We start from the raw sequence: 26,621 nt of genomic DNA, 5'->3' as shown, positions 1-26,621 counted from the left end.
ATGTCCTACCCATACCGTCCTTGGGATCCAACCTATGTGTCAGCAACTGACCTGCCCAGCATGGAGCAGATGCTGGAGAGAGACTACAAGAGGGAGAGTAGTTCAGGGGAAGGGAGAAGTCTTGTGTGTGAGCAAGACCTCATGGATGCTTCTAAGAAGATAGAGAAGACCCCTAGGAAAAAAAAGAGCTACCAGCGATACGCCAAGCCTCCATATTCCTACCTGGCCATGATTGCCCTGGTTATACAAGGCTCTCCAGAAAAAAAGCTCAAGCTGTCCCAGGTAAGAGAGCTTTATGTCCTGGAAGCACGGGGCAGTGATTGGCAAGTAGGAGCTGACCAACAGCTGCAGCCATTATCCAGATACAAAGTACTAGAAACTTCTTGTTAAGCCCATAAGGATGCGGCCTAGATTGGTACTTAAATATACAATGATTGTTTTGGATTTGCTTCTTCACTTTTCTAAAGTAATTAACTCATTTTTCAGCCAACATGGCCATATGAGGGATCGCTCTTCGTATGGCGAGTTGTAGTTTTTTATTGGTATGATTTTGGGTTACATATAAGGTATAACTTATTTGGGAGGGGGCAGGGTGAAAGAACACATCAATTCTGCCATTCTTTAAGGCGTTCACCATGCAGTATAAATAACATGATCACTTTTTTCTGGTGGTCGATATAATTTTAGTATCGTAATCGTATGTTTTGGGGTTTTTTAGGATTTTCCAACTTTGCACCATAAACCCTTTTTTGAAAAATAATTAGCTTTTGGCATCACTGCAGTTAAAAACCCTGAACTTCTTCATTTTTCCATAGACGATGCTGTTAAGGGCTTTTTTGTGTGAGATAGCTGTAGTTTTTATTAGTAACATTCTGGAACATGTAATACCTTATTGATTGCATTTATTGCATTTTTGGGAGGCAAAATGAACAAAAAAAACACAATTGGGCTTTATTTTAATGGGCATTTGCCTCGCAGGATAAAAAGTGTGCTCAATTAATTATTTATGTAACTTGATACCAAAGGGAGTTTTTATTATTGTAGAATTTGTGTTCACTGTTTATATCCCTGTAGGGGACTAAAAACTGTGATCCTATTCAGATAATACACAGCAGTACTTCTGTACTGTAGTGCATTATCTCTATTAATTTACATAAGAAGCCATGGCAAACTTTTATCCCTCCGCAATTGGATGACCGAGGGCCAGTGACATCATAGAGGGAGCCCCATACATGCGGAGATCAATACTGATCTTTCTGATCCCCACTTTTGCAGCAAGATCCTGTCTGCCAATCACTAAGCCCATGCTATCCATATGCTGTACATGTACACCATGGGGCGGGAAGGGTTTATACAATCTAAGCTCTTCATACCCAATGGTAAGCAGGGGGTGGGGACTCAATTTACTAACAGACTCCAAGACTAAATGTTTTTGCTTTTTTCTAGATTCTTCAGGAGATCAGCAACATATTCCCCTTCTTTAAGGGAGATTACCAGGGATGGAAAGACTCCATCAGACACAACTTATCATCTAACGAATGCTTCACAAAGGTAAGGGACCCAATAATGGACTGCGGTGGTAGAACTTACTGGAGTGATATACCTCTTATAAGTGTGAACAACTTTTCCATATATAGTTGGGAGATTTCTTAACCCCTTAGTGACAAAGCCGGTTTGCTCCATAATGACCAATCAATTTTTTAGTATTTTTCATTGTCGCCTTCCAGCCATAACAAAGTTTTTTTGCGGGACAAGTTGTATTGTTTAATGAACTGTTTTTTGGGTACATATAATGCGCTGTATGATTTATTAATTGTTTTTATGGGGGATTAGGGAAAAAAAGAAATTCTGCCATTTGTGTTTTGTGTTGAATGTAATAACACTCTCGGGGTCAGCCCGATTCCAGAGATACCAAGTTTATACAGGTTTTTTGTGTTTTACTATTTTTGTGGACAAAAACACTTTAGTCTTCATTTATCCAATTTTTGGGAACATTTAACATTTTTATTACTTTTTATTTCATTTTTTCGGGAGGCCAGATTAATAAAATCTGCAATTCTGGCTTTTTATTTTTAACAGCGTTCCCGTACGGTATAAATATGGTAAATTAATGCTGCAGTCCAGTATGATTACATTAATACCAAATTTATATAGGTTTGGGTTTTTTTTGCAATGTTTAAAAATTTTCAAAAATTATTTGTCACTGCGTACAAAGAATTCTAACATTTTTCTTTCTTTTTTGCAGCAGTGCCGTGTCAGATTTTTTTTTGCACTATGAGCTGTTTTATATGTACGTTTTATATGTGCGCAGAAAATGAATTCTCCTACAATAACCAGCAGGTTTTTATAGAAGCGTTCATATGTGAGGAATGAGCAGCACAAAACGGTGCGCACCTAAAACAGATAGAACATGCACTATGTTCAGTGCGCGGCGTCAGGAGTTTCCACTGATTCCTATGGGAGAAGGAGTTATTGGAAACTCCTGCTCTGGGAATAGATTCCCCGCTGCTTACAGCAGGACATTTATCACCTGCTGCCCAGAACACCTTTTAAATGTCCCGCTGTTAACTCCGGTTGGTCCCCGCGGGGATGAAGGGACTCACCGAGGGTTCCGATAATCCCCGCTGGGACTAACAGGACTTTACAACGGGACATTTAAAAGGTGCTTCTGGGCAGCAATAGCCCAGCAGCGGGGGACAATAGGGGAACTGATATACGCTCGTGTAAATAAGCCTTTAGGTGGATTTTTTGTAGATTTTGTATGACTATTTTATTTTTTTTTTACCTTTTTTTTATGTCCCGGTAGGTGAGCCAATCCTGCAATCCTATGACCGAACAGATAATACACAGCAGTACTTCTGACCTGCAATGTATCATCTGGTCTTTTGTGATAGGATGGCAGAGGAAGCCCCTCCCTCTGTTACAATAGACTTGTACATGTCATAATCAACAATGATTGGGGTATGTAAGGGATTAACGGCAGGGATCACAGTTCTTTGCCATTCCAGTCATTGTAGCAGGACGATAGCTGACTCCCATTGTGAATGACATGGACTCAGCTCTGAGCCCGCACCAGCTACATGCCAGACATGTACGGAATTTCAGGGAAACTCCTGCCCTCTCATGTAGTACATGTAAATCCTGGTGCGGGAAGGGGTTAATAGTGCAAATAAAAAGTCACTGTCCAATAGGGGAAAGCTCATTAAATACATTCATCCCAGCAGTACAAGATGCCACCAGGCCGCATGTACTAAAGGCAGATATATTCATCTAAGACGGAGTTCAACCAGCCTGTAATAAGTGATATCATTAATAAAACACTTGTAATTCGCCTTTGGTATAAACCAGAATTGTCCAGTAAGCCATCAGCTGAATTATTTTTCATCTTGTTTTCAGGTCCTGAAAGATCCGCACAAACCGCAGGCGAAGGGAAACTACTGGACGGTGGATGTCAGTAAGATTCCGGATGACGCCATGAAGATCCAGAACACGGCGGTCACCAGAAAGGATATCTACCCGCATGACCTGGCCCCCTTCATTATCCATGGACATCCCTTCCGTCCTACATGGTGCCAATATTCTGCTGTCCCTCCTACTGATGCGGCAGATCCCCCAGCAGCACAACCAGAAGCCGCTGCTGCAGCCAGCTCATCTGCCCCGGACCCCGCAGTGTCTTACCCCATGATCCTATGGAACTTGCCCACATCTTACACGAACTGTGTTGCCCCTAATGTGGTCGCCCCTCCTAGTGTCCATCCTCTTCTGCTTTACCCCAACTTTGCATCAATGTCTCTGGGTAACTACATCCCGCCTCCTTGCCCTAATCCCCCTTACCAAAACCGGAGGGAGGCCTACCCATCCTGCCTACAACAACTACCCCTCGCCCCAAGGCCTCCACCGGTGTCTGTTAATTTCCCTCCTAACAGATCAGTGTATGATATTGAAGGATACACCCCACAATCTCTGATCCCACCGCCCCAGACGGTATACAGGCAGCCGCTCACACAGAGCGCCGGCTATCCTGGATGACGGCATGGGGCTTACTAATAGTGGAAGAGCAATCTTTGGGTCTGAGGACACAATGTTGAGTCCTCGGTCCTCACAGCCTCTTAGGGCCGGTTCACACGGTTGGATTTGTGCTGTGTAATATTTTCAATGCGTTCATTCATATTTGGAGCATTTGTGCATTACATGACCCCATTGATATCAATGGGCTCTTTTCGTGCTTGCGCAAATTTGGAATCCTGCATATTTGCGTCGCACAAATACACAAAATCGATGCAACTTTATGTATATTTGTGCACACAAACATGCGGGAGGTTTACACACAAATATTTATGCCATAGCCAGTGACATACGCCGTCACAAGCGAATCTCCGCCGCACAACCATGGGGGGTATGTGTGGCAAGAGTTTGCTTACAACCCAGTGAACCGTAGGATGTGTTTACATGTGGCAGATTTTGGTGTCGCACCAAAGTCCACAGAATATCTTGCACTGCGGATATTGGTGCAGGTCTGCTTATTTCACCCCTTCGGTTGAAGTCTGATGCGGATTCGCAATCTACACCAAACCGCAGACTTTGGCGTGGATTTTCTAGTGCAGGAAATCTGCATCAAATTCACTACATGTAAACATACTGGACATTTTTCTAAGTCCGCTTCCCAAAGCATCTCACCAGGCCGGTCCGGGGTGAGGGCACAGTGGGTTATATATCACTTAAGGACAAAGTGCGGTAAATATACGGCGCTTGGTCCTGGGCTTTAATCCCAGACACAGCTGAAGACCCGGAGGAGAAGCAGTCTTTAATAGCTTTTGCCTTCTCCTTCCCCGGCTGCATAGCGCTCGATACTAACGTTAAAGAAACTGTAAATATAAAAAATATTTATTGTTTTAGCTTTTTACCTCCAATAAAACTAAAAAAAGAAAAATAAGTGAAAACAGATATAAAAAAATAGCCCTATATGTCACGGAAAAAAACACAGCAAAAATAATTTTGGTAGCTGAAGGAAAAAAAATAAAGCTGCAAAACCACCAGATGGGTAAAATCCCTAAAACGTGTCCGGTCCTGTAGGGGTTAATCTTTGTTGTTTGTGTCTTTTAACTCTTAATAAACTTTTTTTTCTCTGTAAATGACTCTTGTCCCGTTTCTGTATTTGTGAATGAGCCCCTCTGAGGAGACATCCAGCAAGGACGGAAGTAACTCTAAGGGCTCGTTCCCATGGCGTAAATACGCTGCGCACCATGCAGAGAATAAACCCAGTGATGTCATCGCGGTTATTCACATCTGCCGATTTTTCACATGAATTTCAGTTGCATTAAAAAAAACAGCATGTCCTGATTTGCTGCATAATTCACGCCAAAAGAGCCAATTGTAAACAATGGGACTGTGAAAATACGCAGAAAACCTCAATATTTGTACTTGAAATCAATGGAGTTTCAGGCGTTTGTTATTTGCGCACATGTAATACACGATTAATACTGCGTGTTTTGTCCCGTAAATAAACCCGCATCCATCAGTGTGAATGAGCCCTTAGGGAGCGCCACATGCAGACGCTGTATGGTGGCGCTAATAATCCCGGTCGGTTTGCATTGTGGATGCGTTCACAATACGGTAAGGGGCGTGGCTAAGAATACTGCCGGATCCGGTTTTGGGCTCTGTTTCAGTGTGAATCCACATTAGATGTAAATCATCCAGCGATCTGCGTGACTCCAGCGAGGCGCGGTCATCAGCACCAGGATCTCACTGCCAACCATCTGGGGTTTTCTAGTGCAGCAATGTGGAGTGTATACCAAAAATGGCGCGATGAGGAAAGCATCCAGCGAAAGGGAATCTAATAGACAAACAACTCATCACTGAAAAGGTTTGGATAAAGTATGAAGACTCAACGGGTTTCTATCCGGCATAACCGCAGTATTTCATCAGGAGTTTTAGACATTATTTGCCCTAATGGGTAGAGAGCCATACAGCCATGATGTTCAGCCACTAGCTGGAGGTAATAGTGGAGCCGCCGGCCAACGTCCGGCCTTATGTGTTCATAACCCCGCCCTCCTCAGTTCTAGAGCCAATCAGGGACCGAGGTGGGTGTTCACCAAGATGATGTCATCACACTATCCATAGAACGTCTGTCGGGGGGGGGGGGGGGGGTAGATTGAGTCTTCAGTATAAACAACCAATAAAACAGAATGTTATGTCTTCGGCCTCCTGCACACTGGTGGGGGCGATATAATGCTGTGATATCGCCCTCGCAATCCTTCTGTAAACCCCTGGATGCGAGGTGTTTTCATATTGATCCCCACATCGGCACTTTTCAATGGGGCCAGCAGTGTTGGAACCCCGGTTGTGACAGCCTCACATCACTGCGGGGCTGAAGGAATCCCCTCCTGCCACTGTCACAGCCCTAGTTGGGGATCGCGATGTTCTCCCAGTGTTTTCAATGGGGTCGGCGGCGCTGAGCTGGGAGCTTTTTACACAGGAAGCAAAAAGAGCTAATCTGGATTGAAAAGTCATCTTAAACAGCCGCTAACGACAAGGGAGTGATTTTTTTTTATCGCTTTATGCTGAGCCCCAATGAAAATAATGGGTGATATTACAAAACGAAAGGACATGTGATTTTTCAAGCAGCATCGCAAACATCACAAATGGAATGAAACCATTGAAAATCATTGGTTACATAATCATGCGTTTTCATTCACTCTCGCACCGTTTTATCACCAATGTGAAGGAGCCCTAACACAAGTGAATAAACATTGTATTGATAGGCACCGCTATGTCTACCCATCACATCCCTGCACTGCGATCCTGGTCCGTCCATGTGTACAAGAATGTGACCCCTCCGCAGTAATCGCCACATTTTTCAACAAACATAGTAAAAACAAACCATTTCACCAATGCGCTATTTGGTGCGGTTTTTACCACAACCAACCCCCCCCCCCTCCCCTTGTGAATGGAGCCCTAGGGGTAATAGTAATTCAATCACCATCACAGCTTCCTGTGTCTCACAGCAGCCGACACCTCAATTATAACTGTTTGCATCAGGGGGGATAAGTCCCATTCATCCATGTGTGTATATTAGGCCTCATGAACGCTGATTAGGTGTGTAAAAAAAAAAAAATAAAATCACATCTCAGGGTGAAGTCACACGAACGTATATCGGCTCGGTTTTCACCCATTGCAAATAGTGCAAAGGGGCGGAGAGGAGGCAGAGAGGGGGGCGGGAGCTCGGTTCCTGCACTTGGCTCTTCCACCCCCCCCTGCACACGAGGACAACGTATATCGGCTCGGCGGGAAAACCGAGCCGATATACGTTCGTGTGACTTCACCCTAAAAGAAGCTAGAATTTCCTATGGGTTCTTCCAGATGAGGAATTATTTGGCGTGCCGAGAAACTCACGCGGCAAAAGATGGAGCAATAGGTGTGATTTTTGACGCTGAGATTTCTCGCCTCAGAAGATAGGACATGTCCTATCTTTTGACAGCACATCGCAGGTGGCTCCCATAGACTCCTATAGAAGCCAGCCGGCAAATCAGGGAGGGAGGAGAGCGGCAATCTCGCTAATAGCAGCCACAACGTTCTTGCAGCTGCTATTTATTCACGTGATTTAACGCTCAGATAGCCGCTATTGGAGCGCTCAAACAGCACTCATGGGATGGAACCCTTAGAGATGTTTTTGTATCACCGGAGCCGCAGGTCTCATCTCACCAACCGGCCGGTAGTTCTGTTCTGTTGGTCTTGTGATTAACATTGAAATAATCACTGTTGTCCCTCATATGGTGCCAATGGTTGTTATATCTCCCAATACCCTCCACTGCCCGCGATCTGTGGGCGACGCCTGATCACCCGGACCCCGTACGTCCGTGGATTTGGTGGATTGGAGTTTAATGCAGCGATGTGTTCTTTCTTCTTAGGCCACCTGCAGACGATTGGGTCGGATCCGGTGGCGAGAATTCTCGCCGCGGGACCCGACCTGAGCGCCTGCAGAGACGAGTGCGTACTCACCCGCGCCCGGCGGCCCCGGCTCTTTCATGTTCCGGCAGCCGGCGCATGCGCAGACCGGAACCGGCGGCCGGGTGAGTGACGTATCTGTGCGAGGCTCTGCGAGCCCTGCACAAAAATAGGACATGCTGCGGTTTGTTTGCCGCGCGACATTTCGCGCGGCCAAACCGCGGCCGTCTGCATAGGTGTGCGTATTGTAATGCACTCCTATGCAGGCTTTGAGCGGCGGAAATCCCGCGGGAAATCCCGCCTTGAGATTTCCGCCCGTGTGCAGGCGGCCTTAGATGGAAAATCTGAGTTTATTATTAAAAATGTCATCAATTGTGACCGTAAACACGTCATCTGCAACATATTTGTAATAAAAGCTTTACAGGCTGCATCAAGCATATTAATGACATAGAGCAGCGGCTCTCAAACGTTTTTAGCCATGGAGCCCTTTTTGAAGCAAAAGTTTCTCGTAGAGCCCCAAGGTGTGGTCAGGGGAGGGGTTAGGGGCGTGGCTTATGACATGATTTTAACCTTAATCATTATAAAAAGGACAGGGCCATTTAAAAAACAACCCCAGGGGAATGCTGAAGCACTGAATAGGCTATTGATATACATTATATTTAAAATTGACATGAGGTGCGGAATTTAATTCCGCACCTCATGCCAATATCCACATGGGTTTTGTTGCGTGTGGATGAGATTTTCAAAATCTCATCCATTCTGCTGCTACAGCTACTGTAAATACTGCAGCAAATCCGCCGTGTAGTATTAGTGACCCCCTATATTGGTGGTCCCCCTTAGTAAAAGTGTCCAATTAATTGGTGGTCCTAGTTGCAATAGTGTCCCCTATATTGGCCCTAGTAGTAATAGTGTCCCCTATATTGATCTCAGTTGTAATAGTGTCCCCTATTGCTATCCCAGTAATAATAGTGTCCCCTATATTGGTGCCCTCAGTAGTAATAGTGACCCCTGTATTGGCCTCAGTAATAATAGTGACCCCAGTTGTGGTAATAGGCTCTCCCATTGCAGCCCCAGTAGTGATAGCACCTCCCATCTCCACCCCAGTAGTAATAGGGTCCCCCATTGCCACTCCAATAGTGATATTGTCCCACATTACTGCTCCAGTAGTATTATGATCCCCATTGCTGGCCCAGTAGTGATAGGGTCCCCATTGCGGCCCCAGTAGTGATAGGGTCCCCATTGCGGCCCCAGTAGCAATAGGGTCCCTCATTGCCGCTATGCTCTTCAGATGCAAGGAGAGGTTTAGTAGTGCAGATTACAATAGGTGAGATTAAGACAGCCATGGGCCCCCTTGAAGTCTCGGGCCCGGTACGTTCACCCCTATTATTTTCCACCATTGGTCCCCACTCTACTCACTCCTGTAACGGTGTCCAAGCAACCTTTACTGAGGAAATAAGCATGCAGGACCTGTGGTTGGCATAGCAACACAGATCACATGATCGGAGTCGGCTCATCTGATCCGCATTGCTATGCCAACCACAGGTCCAACACATTAATTTCCATAGTACAGGCTGTCCGGACACTTCTACAGCGGTGAGTAGAGTGGGGATCTAGACACTCCGTCAGAGCCCCTGACAATCACTTGTGGAGCCCCAAAGGCTCCGTGGAGCACACTTTTTTTGGAACATCATGCAGCTCTTTGGAGTCATTCAGATTCTGCAATATTGAAGCTGTAAAAAACCTTTAAGAGGAGGGGATTGGAGAAAATTTGTCCTCAGCAGAGAGGTATTTTGGATATTGAAGTTGGGAACGCGCTTACCAGTGGTAATTTGAAAAAATATTTGCTGTATATTTATTAAAGCGAAAGGAAGAAGGAAGAGAAACATTTTTTTTTATATATTCAAGTTATAATCAAGTTTGTGGGAATGTCTACACATGATCTAAATGTGTAATGATCGGTCCATAATTGTTTCCAAGGGGAACTACCATGTCCGTCTGCTACCGTGTTTCCCCAAAAATAAGATCCTGTCTTATATTAATTTTTGCCGTAAAAGAGGCACTAGCTCTTATTTTCGGAGGAGGTCTTATTATACTTAACTAGCAGGCTTGGTCCGGCTCCGTCCTTCTACTCTTTATAGCTTTGACGCACTTCCCGCAGTCCTTATCTGCTCATACAACATCACTTCCTGGTTACGATATTCATAAATCCCACCTCCAGGAAGCGATGGCTGTGATTGGTTTATCCAGCGCTGCATTGATTGGCTGAGCAGTGGTGGAAGAACCAATCAACAGTCATTGCGCTGTTGAGGTGGGATTTATGAATTGGGTTAGCCATGGCTAATCACAGCCATCGCATTAGTTCATCCAGCGCTGCATTGATTGGCTGAGTAGCAGTCAAAGAAACAATCACAGCCATCACTTCCTGGAGGTGGGATTTATGATTCCCGTAACCAGGAATTGATGTTGTATGAGCGGCTAAGAACTCCAGAAACTGCGTTGAACTTCTAGAGAGCTGCGGGAGAGATCTGGATCAAGTCTGGTAGGTAATGTTTTTTGTTTTTTTTTATGTAGTGTAACTAGGGCTTATTTTCAGGGGTTAGGCTTATTTTTTGGGAAACAGAGTAACAGTGATCAAGAAAGCAGTAGCTTTCGAAACACAACTGTGGGTTGACATGGTATCCCACCATGCCTAAGATTTATAATTTTATGGATTTTTTGTAACTAAAGAAGGAGCCGGCTTTTCTCCTTTTGTTCTTTCTTTTTAATCTAATACCAATAAAAGTTACGTTTTAGGTTCTCCTTTCTGTGATGGCATTCAAAATAATGGAGTTATAATCACACTAATATTGAGTGCCTCGCAATGCACAAAACTCATGTGAGATTCTCGCTCCTGTGAGGCCTAAAACTGAAATTTCAGAGTCTTCTAACATCAGAAGTAAATTTATTCCACTGCTTTACCTAATACAAGGTCATGGAGAAGTCTTCATTTTCCCATCTCCTTTGGATGATTGGCCTCAGTGAATGTATAGGATTTTGTCAAAGTTCAGGTATATAAAGCTGCTGTTACAGTATACTACCCTTGATACGCCAGCCCGGGTTGCCGTGATCTCACCGGCATCCCCTGCCCCTGCCTACTTGCCTTGACTCCTGGCTAACCCTGGGCGGGCAACTGGGCGGTGGTCCCTACTCTCGCTAAGGACTGAGAAGGGACGCTGGCATACCTGATGGGAAGGGCAGAATAACGACAGAAAAGGCAAATGTAATAAATAGAGATGAGCGAGCACCAAAATGCTCGGGTGCTCGTTACTCGTGACAAAATTTTCTCAATGCTCGAGGGTTCGTTTCGAGTAACGAACCCCATTGAAGTCAATGGGCGACCCGAGCATTTTTGTATATCGCCGATGCTCGCTAAGGTTTCCATTTGTGAAAATCTGGGCAATTCAAGAAAGTGATGGGAACAACACAGCAACTGATAGGGCAGGCGAGGGGCTACATGTTTGGCTGCATCTCAAGTTCCCAGGTCCCACTATTAAGCCACAATAGCGGCAAGAGTGCCCCCCCCCCTCCCAACAATTTTTGCTTCTGAAAAGCCCTCATTAGCAATGCATAGCTTAGCTAAGAACCACACTACCTCCAACAAAGCACAATCACTGCCTGCATGACACTCCGCTGCCACTTCTCCTGGGTTACATGCTGCCCAACCCCCCCCCCCCCGCATGACCCAGTGTCCACAGCGCACACCAAAGTGTCCCTGCGCAGCCTTCAGCTGCCCTCATGCCACACCACCCTCATGTCTATTTATAAGCGCATCTGCCATGAGGAGGAACCGCAGGCACACACTGCAGAGGGTTGGCACAGCCAGGCAGCGACCCTCTTTAAAAGGGGCGGGGCGATAGCCCATAATGCTGTACAGAAGCAATGAGACATCCAATCCTGTGCCACCTCCATCAGGAGCTGCACACATGGGCATAGCAATGGGGAACCCATGTGCCACACACTATTCATTCTGTCAAGGTGTCTGCATGCCCCAGTCAGACCGGGGTTTTATATAAATAGTCACAGGCAGGTACAACTCTGCAATGAGAATTCCGTGTGCACCCACAGCATGGGTGGCTCCCTGGAACCCACCGGCTGTACATAAATAAATCCCATTGCATTTCCCATCACAGCTGAGGTAACGTCAGGTTTAATGCAGGTGGTCTTCGGCCCACACTGCATGCCCCAGTCAGACTGGGGCTCTTTAGAAGTGGACACATGCAGTTACAACTCCGTGTGGACCGACAGCATGGGTGACTCCCTGGAACCCACCGGCGGTACATAAATATATCCCATTGCATTGCCCATCACAGCTGAGGTAACGTCCGATTAAATGCAGGTGGGCTTCGGCCCACACTGCATGCCCCAGTCAGACTGGGGTTCTTTAGAAGTGGACACATGCAGTTACAACTCCGTGTGGTCCGACAGCATGGATGGCTCCCTGGAACCCACCGGCGGTACATAAATATATCCCATTGCAGTGCCCGGAACAGCTGAGGTAACGTCAGCTTTAATGCAGGTGGGCAAAAAATTACTAGGATTACAATGTAAGCGAGGGCCCCAAAGTATTGGTGTACGAACAGTAGAAATGTACTTCAGAAAAATTGTCCATGCCCAACCAAGAGGGCAGGTGAAACCCATTAATCGCTTTGGTTAATGTGGCTTAATTTGTAACTAGGCCTGGAGGCGGCCCAGTTAAAATAAAAATTGGTTCAGGTGCAAGTTTCAACGCTTTATTGAATTGAGAATTGAAACGTATAAACATTGTTTACAAAAGTTATATGACAGAGCCTTGTGTGTCTCAGAAAAATTGCCCATTCGGCGTGATTACGTGAGGTTTAGGGAGGAGGAGCAGGAGGAGGAGGATGAATATAATACACAGATTGATGAAGCTAAAAGGTCCCCGTTTTTGATGGTGATCAAGAACGATGCTTGCATCCGCGAGTGCAGCCTACGTATTGTTTAGGTATCGCTGCTGTCCGCTGGTGGAGAAGAGAAGTCTGGGGAAATCCAGGCTTTGTTCATCTTTATGATTGAAGGCCTGTCGGCACTGACGGTTGACAGGCGGGTACGCTTATCCGTGATGATTCCCCCAGCCGCACTAAACACCCTCTCTGACAAGACGCTAGCCGCAGGACAAGCAAGCACCTCCAGGGCATACAGCGCGAGTTCAGGCCACGTGTCCAGCTTCGACACCCAGTAGTTGTAGGGGGCAGAGGCGTCACGGAGGACGGTCGTGCGATCGGCTACGTACTCCCTCACCATCCTTTTACAGTGCTCCCACCGACTCAGCCTTGACTGGGGAGCGGTAACACAGTCTTGCTGGGGAGCCATAAAGCTGTCAAAGGCCTTGGAGAGTGTTCCCCTGGCTGCGCTGTACATGCTGCCTGATCTCTGCGCCTCCCCTGCTACCTGGCCCTCGGAACTGCGCCTTCGGCCACTAGCGCTGTCGGATGGGAATTTTACCATCAGTTTGTCCGCCAGGGTCCTGTGGTATAACATCACTCTCGAACCCCTTTCCTCTTCGGGTATAAGAGTGGAAAGGTTCTCCTTATACCGTGGGTCGAGCAGTGTGTACACCCAGTAATCCGTTGTGGCAAGAATGCGTGTAACGCGAGGGTCTCGAGAAAGGCATCCTAACATGAAGTCAGCCATGTGTGCCAGGGTACCTGTACGCAACACATGGCTGTCCTCACTAGGAAGATCACTTTCAGGATCCTCCTCCTCCTCAGGCCATACACGCTGAAAGGATGACAGGCAAGCAGCATGGGTACCCTCAGCAGTGGGCCAAGCTGTCTCTTCTCCCTCCTCCTCATGCTCCTCCCCCTCCTCCTCCTCCTCCTCCTCAATGCGCTGAGATATAGACAGGAGGGTGCTCTGACTATCCAGCGGCATACTGTCTTCCCCCGCCTCCGTTTCCGAGCGCAAAGTGTCTGCCTTTATGCTTTGCAGGGAACTTCTCAAGAGGCATAGCAGAGGAATGGTGACGCTAAGAATTGCAGCATCGCCGCTCACCATCTGGGTAGACTCCTCAAAGTTTCCAAGGACCTGGCAGATGTCTGCCAACCAGGCCCACTCTTCTGTAAAGAATTGAGGAGGCTGACTTCCACTACGCCGCCCATGTTGGAGTTGGTATTCCACTATAGTTCTACGCTGCTCATAGAGCCTGGCCAACATGTGGAGCGTAGAGTTCCACCGTGTGGGCACGTCGCACAGCAGTCGGTGCACTGGCAGATTAAACCGATGTTGCAGAGTCCGCAGGGTGGCAGCGTCCGTCTTGGACTTGTGGAAATGTGCGCTGAGCTGGCGCACCTTTCCGAGCAGGTCTGACAAGCGTGGGTAGCTTTTCAGAAACCGCTGAACCACCAAATTAAAGACGTGGGCTAGGCATGGCACGTGCGTGAGGCTGCCGAGCTGCAGAGCCTCCACCAGGTTACGGCCATTGTCACACACGACCATGCCCGGTTGGAGGCTCAGCGGCGAAAGCCAGAGGTCGGTCTGCTCTGTCAGACCCTGCAGCAGTTCATGGGCTGTGTGCCTCTTCTCTCCTAAGCTGAGTAGTTTCAGCACGGCCAGCTGACGCTTGCCCACCGCTGTGCTGCCACGCCGCGCGACACCGACTGCTGGCAACATGCTGCTGCTGACACATCTTGATTGTGAGACAGAGGTTGCGTAGGAGGAGGAGGGTGGTTTAGTGGAGGAAGCATACACTGCCGCAGATATCAGCACCGAGCTGGGGCCCGCAATTCTGGGGGTGGGTAGGACGTGAGCGGTCCCAGGCTCTGACTCTGTCCCAGCCTCCACTAAATTCACCCAATGTGCCGTCAGGGAGATATAGTGGCCCTGCCCGCCTGTGCTTGTCCACGTGTCCGTTGTTAAGTGGACCTTGGCAGTAACCGCGTTGGTGAGGGCGCGTACAATGTTGCGGGAGACGTGGTCGTGCAGCGCTGGGACGGCACATCGGGAAAAGTAGTGGCAACTGGGAACCGAGTAGCGCGGGGCCGCCGCTGCCATCATATTTTGGAAAGCCTCCGTTTCCACAAGCCTATACGGCAGCATCTCCAGGCTGATCAATTTGGCTATGTGCACGTTTAACGCTTGAGCGTGCGGGTGCGTGGCGGCGTACTTGCGCTTGCACTCAAACAGTTGCGCTAGCGACGGCTGGACGCTGCGCTGAGGGACATTACTGGATGGGGCCGAGGACAGCGTAGGTGAGGGTGTGGGTGCAGGCCGGGAGATGGTATTTCCTGTGTCCTGAGAGGGGGTTGGATCTCAGTGGCAGGTTTGGGGCACAGGGGGAGAGGCAGTGGTGCAAACCGGAGGCGGTGAACGGCCTTCGCCCCACCTTGTGGGGTGCTTGGCCATCATATGTCTGCGCATGCTGGTGGTGGTGGCTCCCCGGCTGATCTTGGCGTGACAAACCATGCACACCACAGTTCGTCGGTCGTCTGCACTCTCAGTGAAAAACTGCTCTTCCTCCGAATCCTCTGTGCGCTCCTCCCTCGGACTTACTGCAATTACTACTACCTGAGTGATAGACAACTGTGTCTCATTGTCATCGTCCTCCTCACCCACTGAAAGCTCTTGAGACAGTTGCCAGAAGTCCCCAGCCTCATCCCCCTGATACTGCAGACAGATACTGTAGGCTGCGTATAAATCTCCTTGTTTGGAGCAGTGACCGGTGGCCTCGTTGAGCGGTCCTCGGTCACGTGATAAATTAGTGATATAACATTAGGCTGGTCACACATGACCGGAGAGGAATTACGGGATCTCCATGCGCTTGATCAGCGGTAATCCACGGATCAATTGCATGCATTGGATTACACAATTCCCCCCAATTAGCGGGTCGCAATTACGTAATCCACTCGCAGAAACAGAACACCGCATACAATATATTTTACCACGGGTATCCACGACCTAGAGCCCATTGTGCTCTATGACCGTGAATATACTCACAGCCCATGTGCAAATACATTGTGTACGGGCTGTGGGTACCCGGGTCATCTCTAAGCGACGGCGCGGGAAATATAAACAAACAACGGTGTACTGCGCATGACCGCCTGTGTGAATAGGCAGTTATGCACAGTACATTACGTGGCCATACACAGGGTCACGGCTGGCTCATAGCTGGAATCCGCTGCGGGCCTCCGCAAGTGGATACTGCATACGGCCGTGTGAGCCCGGCGTTATTCTGACCGCTACCTGTAATCCGTAATTTACAAGAAGCCCCGGGAACGCTCGCCTTCATGCAGTTCCAGGAGCAGCTTGTTGAGCGCCTTCTCTGTGAGCCACTTTTTACACCCCATCCCCACCACTGAGGTCAAGAAATACCCCCAAAAAAACATGAGAGGAAGGGGAATACCCGGTTTTCTTGCCCCATGTGCCCAACCCAACCAGCCTCCGTAATTACCCCTGTCTTCGGACATAAAACGCAGTTTATATTATTACCTTTATCTAATATTTAGGGAATGCCAAAAAATGGGGATGGTGGGGGGGGGGAGGGATTATTTTTAGGAAGTCAATTTTTTTCCGTATAAGTTGGCATGGGGCCTGGAATTTATTCAGTTCTGTACTGAAACCCAGCAGGCATTCCCTCCATTATGGGCCTAGCCATGTGTCCTGTAAGTAGATTAGGGCCACAATGGGTATGTTTCTGAACACGGGACAAACAGGGGTATCCATTTTGGGGTGAACGTCTTCATTCCTATGTACACTGCACAAAAAAAAAACAATTTTTAAATTGACAAAATTGCCAAAAAAATGAAAATCGTAATTTTTTCCTTCTGCTTGGCTTAGATTCATTCAAAAACTGTGAAGTCAAAAAAGTCATCGTACCCCTAGATAAATTCGTTAAGGGCTCTACTTTTCAAATGGGGGTCACTTGTGGGGTTCTCCATCGTTTTGGTCACTCAATGGCTCTACAAGTGGGCAAAGGGGACTAAATCTCCTTCAAGCAAAATTTCTATTCCGAAAGCCACCGGCTTCTCCTTTCATTTTGGGCCACATTGTGCATACAGACGTAACACTGGGGCCACAATGGGTATGTTTCTGAGCACAGAACAAACAGGGGTACCCATTTTGGGGTGCAAGTCTTCATTCATATATGTGTTGTACAAAAAAAACTGCTTTTGAAATGACAGTATTACCAAAAAAATGAAAATTGTAATTATTTTCCTTCGGCTTGGCTTAGATTCATTCAAAAACTGTGAAGTCAAAAAAGTCATCGTACTCCTAGATAAATTCCTTAAGGGGTCTACTTTTCAAAATGGGGTCAATTGTGGGGGTTCTCCATCGTTTTGGTCACTGAATGGCTCTACAAGTGTGCAATAGGGCCTAAATCTCCTTCAAGCAAAATTTCTGTTCCGAAAGCCACCGATTGCTCCTTTCGTTTTGGGCCCAATTGTGCATACAGACATAATACTAGGGCCACAATGGGTATGTTTCTGAGCACGGGACAAACAGGGGTATCCATTCTGGGGTGCAAATCCTCATTTTCATGTGTACTATAGAAAAAAGTCCTGTCTTTAAAATGACATATTTGCAAAAATATGAAATTTTAGATTTCTCTTCTAAATTGCATTGACTCCTAAAAAAACTGTGGGGTCAAAATACTCATGACACCCCTCAGTGAATACGTTAAGGGGTGTAGTTTTTAAAATGGGGTCACTTGTGGGGGTATCTATCATTTTGACTCCTATGAGCCTTTCCAATCTTGGCTTGGTGTAGGAAAACAAAGTGTTCCTCAAAATGCTGAAAAGTAATGTTAAATTTGTACGTCTCCTAAATTGTTAAAAAAAAACAAAGTTTTTCCAATGTGCATCCAGAATAAAGTAAACGCATGGAAATATATATCTTAGCAAAAATTTCTATATTATGTTAGCACATATTTGAGATATTGCAGTTGGAAATGTGAAAAAAATGACGATTTTTTTTCAAAATTTTTTCCCAATTTTGGCGCTTTTAATAAATAAACACAAACTCTATCAGTCTTTTTTCCGCCTAAATGAAGTACAACATGTGGCGAAAAAACAATGTCAGAATCGCTTGGATATGCAAAATCTTTCTGGTGTTTTTCCATGCAAATTTTTGCAAAATTTGGCCTGGTCATTAAGGCGCAAACAGGCTTGGTCACTAAGGGGTTAATGCGGATTTCACCCTCTCATTGGAAGAGATGGAATCCATGATGGAAACCGGCAGCACAGATTGGCAAACTGCAGATCTAAAATTTACGCCGCAAGTCAATTTACAATGGAGATATTTTTCCAGTCTGTGGATGAGATTTCTTAAAATTGGATCCATAAGTTTATACTGTAAAATGCTGTTAATTAAACATAAAAATAACAATGCAAAAAAACCCTAAGAGTATAAAACCATAAAACAAAAAACGGCAAAACCTGTAGGCCAACAGACAGATGTGGCTCCGTGTCTCCTGCCCTGGGGGTGTTCTTCATCATCAGTGCATTTTGCATTTCAATGTTTTGTGAAAAATGAAAGAAATCACAAAAACATTTAAGGACTTTCATGACAATCCTATATAAACACATATAGTGGTATTATTATGTAAGGTCCTAGTGGTGGGTGCATTCACTGAGATGCTCTTCAGTACTTGAAGCATCAGGGTGGGGTGAGATGCTAAAGGAATACAAGCCTCCTATGCTGTGAGAGTGGAGCCCCCTGTGGTGACCGATCTGGGGGACAATACAGTCTTTACATATGACTGACCCCAATAATATCCCAGAATGACTGTCAACAAGCAGCAATCAAAGACAACAATCCCAGCTGGAGAGCGAACCTCCTCACATAACACTGTATTCATGTATAGCTGTAGGGCATCTGACACATTAGAGACGGAGGTGGTACTGCGGGGAAATAAGTGGTTATTCTCACATTTTGTATCTGTATTTGAATCCCATAGGGTGCAATTTTTTGTTTGTCAGTATTTACCTTCAAACAAAAGTAAAATAAATGAAATAAGTCCCGTCCGCAGAACCTACAGAGTCACAATCAGTAAAACACTTCTCAATCTCCTGTAGATACAAAAGTATAATACAATGATGGGATCTGGCGTATTATACATGAGTACCAGAACCTGCAGCGACTCATCTCTGTATAATCAGTAGGCGCACCGGGGCTTTTCTTCCATTGTAAATATGTATTAAAAATCTTACAAATGTTTTTTCTCTTCTTACCGAAATTTTTTAATGTAACTTTTTCATTAGAAAACAGATCCTGAGTTGAAGCTGCGAATATCTCCAGCTTTGTTCACGTAAACACTACGGCTCTATAGATAAACCAAGTAGGTGACAGGGATGCATCAAACATCTCATTGACTTATGGGGTATTCCGGCAATTCAAAGAGAAAGTTATATGCTTCATAAGGCGATAACGTCATTCTGCAGTATAATGTTATCACTTGTTTATCGCTTTAACCCCTAAAGGAAGCAGCCTTTCTTGTTTCTACGGCATACACACTGCAACAATGATATGATATGATAACTTTCTTCTATGGGTCAGTATGAGCACATTTGTTTTTCCAAAAATATTTAATTTTTTAAAATTATTTTCTGCCGCCATACTTTCTTTTGGAGCACATATGACTTTTTGATCACTTTTTATTACATTTTTTCTTGGACATAGGGTGACCAAAAAAGTGTAATTCTGGCTTTTTTTTCTGACGACGTTCACCATACGGGGTAAATACTGCTAGATCTGACTTTTACGGATGGAGTGATACCAAATAAGTTTGTTTATTTAGATTAATTTATTACAAATATAAAAAGGGGGGAACTTATTAATTATTAAGAAAAATAAAAGGTAATAACACTTTTTTAAACTAATTTTTACATTTTTTTAGTCCTCATCAGGGTCAAGAATTTGTGATGCTTTGATCGCTCCTGCAGTATGCTGTTATGCCTTACCATTATATCATACCGTAATCTGACAGGCATTCTATCAAGCCATGCCACAGGCCTGGATTGATAGGCAAACTGTAATGGCTGCTCTGGGGCCTTTCAGAAGCCCCAGGCTGGCATGTCAACCTGCGAACATTGATCGGGGCATTTAAATTCTGCTGTCAGAATTGACCTCGGCATTGAAAGGGTTAACAGCTCCAATAAGTGGTGAGGCTTATCGGAGCTGTTGTTGGCCGTAACAAACAGCCGGCACCAGCATTGTATAGAGCGGGATAAACGCCCCCAATCCCCCTCCATACATACCCCGAACCTGCAGGATATAACTGTATGTCTTGTAGTGTTAAGGGGACAAAATGGGTTGTGCCAAATTCACAGGATAAGGATAGCTTTATGATTAGTGGGGGTCTGATAACTGGAGCCACCACCAATCTTAGGAATGGGGTTCCCGAAAGTCCCCATATGAATGCAGCGGAGATCACGCAAGCACACCGTGACTCAACTCACTTCAATGGGAGTGCTGGAGAATGCCAAGCATTTGTACTTGGCAATTATTGACACTATCATTGATTTGAATGGAATGGCAGTGCACATGTGTGACCTCTGCTCTGCTCATGTGGGACCCCTGTTTTCATGATCGTAGGGATCACAGAAGCAGGACGCCCACCAATCATGATGTTATCCTTATAGAAGAAAATAGAATAACTTGGCACATCCCCTTTAAGGGCCTTTTACACAATTCAATTATCAGGCAGGAATTTTGCCAGAACGTTCATTTGCCTGCGCAAATGTTTTTTATAGTAGCATGAAGATGCTCACTGGTTGGCTGCACATGTCCCTGTGTGGACTGGGAGATGTATAGCCGATCAATGGTGGCTCTGTGAGGATGAACGCTTGTATTAATATTCGTCCCCATAAAGCCGATCATCTATCGTGTGAACGGCAGTGAATGAGCGCCAATCATCATGTCAATTTTCATCCCATGTAAATGGACCCTAAAGGGGTTATGCTAAGATAGCATGCCCTATTCACATTACGGCATATAGGGGTCACGCTGCTGAAGATCGCCCCCTCCATGACTAGTGTGGAGAGCCATGTTATAAGACTGTCTCCAATTCAGGCAGACAGTGTGCTGCTCTTGTAATTAATGTGAATGGCTGTCCTGAACTACTACATTTCTGCTGCAGTGGAAACATCTCGCTGGCTGCGGCCTCCATGACAAGCTATATGCAGGGGAGTCAAGAGGGCCCAGAATTATAATAGGGGTCGTGGAAGTTGGCACAACTCCTTCAAGGGTTTGTCAACTATTCCAAAGATATCTGTTTTCGGTCGCTGTCTGACTCCACTCTTGCAGACTTAAAACAATAAGGTCAAAATTTATCGCCACCAATGACAAAAATCAGTACTCAATGGCCGGCTTACTCATACAGTACAATGGGGGAACTATAAGACCGAGTCATCTACAAGACAATACAATAAATCCCCCAAGCTCAAGAGTCCATAGAGGGTGGGGGGGGTTCAACCTTTTAAGACTCCATGCATTCGCCACAGCAGAGAGGCCTTTGCAGGATTCAGCCTACCACCATATACATTTACTCACTGGACGCCCCTTTAATTATGGCATTTAGTAGTTTACAAGTATTTTGTTCTACATGGATATTTTATACAAAAAAACTGCAATTTAAAAAAATGTAAAGTCCCTTCTACACTCATAGAATATAAGCTCTTAAACCAAGGGAATGAAATGTTATAGATTGTTAATCTAAGCCCCAAATGATGTATGCGGATGATGACTGCCCATGCAACATACTTTGGGGTATACACACCTCATATACATACTGTATACATAACAGAAAGATGGATCACACCCAAGGACTGAAACTAAAGTGTAAACTCAATGTTATTGTCTTTATGGATAGAGGTTTTTATAACAATAATGATGGGTGGTGAGGGGGTTACCAGCAATGGGTTCCTTCTGGTTTGGAGGCATTTACATAACAGTGCTGGAGGTGGGGTGATAGAACTTATCAAGGTCCCATTCAATGGGGCCCAGTGTCACATCAGATACAGCATTGGGAGCAGTGAAGACCACAGTGAACTCTACCTCTTCACTTTCCATCCTTGGTGAACACAAGAGCGAGACATGTCCTACCCATACCGTTCTTGGGATCCAACCTACGTGCCGGCAACTGACCTGCCCAGCATGGAGCAGATGCTGGAGAGAGACTCCAACAGGGAGAGTAGTTCAGGGGAAGGGAGAAGTCTTGTGTGTGAGCAAGACCTCATGGATGCTTCTAAGAAGATAGAGAAGACCCCTGGGAAGAAAAAGAACTACCAGCGATACGCCAAGCCTCCATATTCCTACCTGGCCATGATTGCCCTGGTTATACAAGCCTCTCCAGAAAAGAAGCTCAAGCTGTCCCAGGTAAGAGAGCTTTATGTCCTGGAAGCACGGGGCAGTGATTGGCAAGTAGGAACTGACCAACAGCTGCAGCCATTATCCAGGTACAAAGTACTAGAAACTTCTTGTTAAGCCCCTAAGGACGCGGCCTAGATTGGTACTTAAATATATAATGATTGTTTTGGATTTGCTTCTTCATTTTTCAAAAGTAATTAACTCATTTTTCAGCCAACATGGCCATATGAGGGATCGCTCTTCGTATGGCGAGTTGTAGTTTTTATTGGTATGATTTTGGGGTACATATAATGTATAACTTATTTGGGAGGGGGCAGGGTGAAAGAGCACATCAATTCTGCCATTTTTTAAGGCGTTCACCATGCAGTATAAATAACATGATCACTTTTTTTCTGGTGGTCGATATAATTCTAGTATCGTAATCGTATGTTTTGGTTTTTTTTAGGATTTTCCAACTTTGCACCATAAACCCTTTTTTGAAAAATAATTTGCTTTTGACATCACTGCAGTTAAAAACCCTGAACTTCTTCATTTTTCCATAGACGATGCTGTTAAGGGCTTTTTTGTGTGAGATAGCTGTAGTTTTTATTAGTAACATTCTGGAGCGTAATACCTTATTGATTGCATTTATTGCATTTTTTGGGAGGCAAAATGAACAAACCAAAAACACAATTGGGCTTTATTTTAATGGGCATTTGCCTCTCAGGATAAAAAGTGTGCTCAATTGATTATTTAGATAACTCGATACCAAAGGCATTTTTTATTATTTTGGAATTTTTTGTTCACTGTTTATTTCCCAGTGGGGGACTAAAAACTGTGACCCTATTCAGATAATACACAGCAGTACTTCTGTACTGTAGTGCATTATCTCTATTAATTTACATAAGAAGCCATGGCAAACTTTTATCCCTCCGCAATTGGATGACCGAGGGCCAGTGACATCAGAGGGAGCCCCATACATGCGGAGATGAATACTGATCTTTCTGATTCCTACTGTTGCAACAAGATCCTGTCTGCCAATCACTAAGCCCATGCTATCCATATGCTGTACATGTACATCATGGGGTGGGAAGGGTTTATACAATCTAAGCTCTTCATACCCAATGGTAAGCAGGGGGTGGGGGTTCAATTTACTAACAGACTCCAACACTAAATGTTTTTGCTTTTTTCTAGATTCTTCAGGAGATCAGCAACACATTCCCCTTCTTCAAGGGAGATTACCAGGGATGGAAAGACTCCATCAGACACAACTTATCATCTAACGAATGCTTCACAAAGGTAAGGGACCCAATAATGGACTGCGGTGGTAGAATTTACTGGAGTGATATACCTCTTATAAGTGTTGGTAACTTTTCAATATATAGTTGGGAGATTTCTTAACCCCTTAGTGACAAAACCTGTTTGCGCCATAATGGCCAATCAATTTTTCAGTATTTTTCATTGTCGCAGTCCAGGAGCCATAACGAAGTTTTTTTGCGGGACAAGTTGTATTGTTTAATGAAATCTGTTTGGGAACATATAATGCACTGTATGATTTATTAATTGTTTTTATGGGGGATTGGGGAAAAAAAGAAATTCTGCCATTTGTGCTTAATGTAGTAACACTCTCGGGGTCAGCCCGATTCCAGAGATACCAAGTTTATACAGTTTTTAAATGTTTTACTCTTTTTGTACACAAAAACGCTTTAAAAAAAAAATTGCTTTTGTGCTGCCTCATTCCAAAGGCCAGAGAATTGTTCTTATTTTTCCATCGATGGAGATCTATAAGGGCTTTATTTCTGCGGAATGAACTTTAGTTTTCATTTAGTTAATTTTTGGGAACATTTAACATTTTTATTACTTTTTATTTCATTTTTTTCTGGAGGCAAGATTAATAAAATCAGCAATTCTGGCTTTTTATTTTTAACAGCGTTTACCGTGCGGTATAACTGGCAGACCCCAGTTTTTATACTGTAACTTTTTATTTTTGTCCTACAAGTGGACTTGAATATCACCATATTTTATCAATCGTCTAATACACTAATTTACTTCAGTATAACAGGCATTAGAAAGCCAATGAGGTAGGCAAGAAAATGAACCTCATGGGCCACCATAACTGGAAGACCCTGAGGCTATACCAAAGCCTCTGGGTGCCATGGCAACCCATCAGGGCCCCACAATCACATCGCAGGGGTCCGATGGATGACAGAGGAGCCCCTTCCCTTTGTCTGCCTTTTATATCAGAAGATCGGCAGATCACCTAATTTCAGCTCATAGACTCCCTCACCTACTCCTGAAAAGTCTCTTTAATGTACCATTGAAAACTTTTAAAATTTTTAAGAGGGGTGAAAAAGAAAAAAACACAATTGCGCCGTATGATGTTCATAGTGCAGCAAAATCAACATGTTAGCTTTACTCTGTGGGTCCATTCAAATGTGGTAAATGGGGATTTTGTCACACATTTTGATTTCAAATTGAAGGGGTGAACTCTACTGCACATTTGAACCAAAATCCGCAGTAAATCAGCTACATGTGTGAACGCACCCTTATACAGGTTTTTAATATATCAGTTTTATACCCTCCCCGCCCCTTGTCCGCAACCAGCAATGGGAGTGGGCGGCACAGAGCGGAGCTTAGCTCAGCCCCTGTCCAACCCCCTTCCATTGCAAACGCCAGAGAGGAGGAGAGAAGCAGAGAGCCGGCGAGGGAAGGGGGAACTGCCAGATGGAAGTGTATATCGGCCGGCCGTGAAAACCCGACCGATATACGCTCGTGTAAATAAGCCTTTAGGTGGATTTTTTTGTAGATTTTGTATGACTATTTTAGTTTTATTTACCATTTTTTTATGTCCCGGTAGGGGAGCCAATCCTGCAATCCTATGACCGAACAGATTATACACAGCAGTACGTCTGACCTGCAATGTATCATCTGGTCTTTCGTGATAGGATTGCAGAGGAAGCCCCTCCCTCTGTTACAGTAGACTTGTACATGTCATAATCAACATTGATTGGGGCATGTAAGGGATTAACGGCAGGGATCGCAGTTCTTTGCCATTCCAGTCATTGTAGCAGGACGATAGCTGACTCCCATTGCGAATGGCATGGACTCAGCTCTGAGCCCGCACCAGCTACATGCCAGACATGTACGGCATTTCAGGGAAACTCCTGCCCTCTCATGTAGTACATGTAAATCTTGGTGCGGGAAGGGGTTAATAGTGCAAATAAAAAGTCACTGTCTGATAGGAGAAAGCTCATTAAATACATTCATCTCAACAGTATAAGATGGCCACCAGGCCGCATGTACTAAAGGCAGATGTATTCATCTAAGACGGAGTTCAACCAGCCTGTAATAAGTGATGTCATCATTAATAAAACTCCTGTAATTCGCCTTTGGTGTAAACCAGAATTGTCCAGTAAGCCATCAGCTGAATTATTTTTTATTTTGTTTTCAGGTCCTGAAAGATCCGCACAAACCGCAGGCGAAGGGAAACTACTGGACGGTGGATGTCAGTAAGATTCCGGATGACGCCATGAAGCTCCAGAACACGGCGGTCACCAGACAGGAAATCTACCCGCACAATCTGGCCCCCTTCATTGTCCACGGACATCCCTTCCGCCCTACCCGGTGCCAATATTCTGCTGTCCCTCCTACTGATGCGGCAGATGCTCCAGCAGCACAACCAAAAGCCGCTGCTGCAGCCAGCTCATCTGCCCCGGACCCCGCAGTGTCTTACCCAATGATCCTATGGAACTTGCCCACATCTTACACGAACTGTGTTGCCCCTAATGTGGTCGCCCCTCCTAGTATCCATCCACTTTTGCTTTACCCCAACTTTGCATCAAAGTCCCTGGGTAACTATATGCCGCCTCCTTGCCCCAATCCCCCTTACCAAAACAGGAGGGAGGCCTACCCATCCTGCCTACCACCACAATTACCCCTTGCCCCAAGGCCTCCACCGGTGTCTGCTGATTTCCCCCCTAACAGATCAGTGTATGATATTCAAGGATACACCCCACAACCTCTGATCCCCCCGCCCCAGTCCCAGCCGGTATACAGGCAGACGCTCACACACAGCGCCAGCTATTCTGGATAGCGGCATGTGAGTTACTAACCGTGGAGATGCAATCTTTGGGTCTGAGGACATAATGTTGAGTCTTCGTTCCTCACAGCCTCTTAGGGCCGGTTCACACGGTTGGATTTGTGCTGCGTAATATTTTCAATGCGTTCATTCACATAGATGCATTTTTTCACGCTCACATGAAGAAAAAAATCGCAACATGTTTTATATTTGGAGCATTTGTGCAGTACATGACCCTATTGATATTAATGGGATCTTT

The 26,621-nt window shown here is 45.3% G+C and overlaps 1 pseudogene; it reads left to right on the top strand.

The window, feature by feature from the left end:
* LOC136578729 (uncharacterized) lies at positions 1-26,377 on the top strand (annotated as a pseudogene).
* Positions 26,378-26,621: the final 244 nt, after the last annotated feature.

The sequence above is a fragment of the Eleutherodactylus coqui genome, chromosome 9 (assembly GCF_035609145.1).
Source record: "Eleutherodactylus coqui strain aEleCoq1 chromosome 9, aEleCoq1.hap1, whole genome shotgun sequence".
Taxonomy (NCBI): Eukaryota; Metazoa; Chordata; class Amphibia; order Anura; family Eleutherodactylidae; genus Eleutherodactylus; species Eleutherodactylus coqui.
Note: the sequence above shows the minus strand (reverse complement) of the source record. Positions and strands in the feature narration are given on the sequence as shown.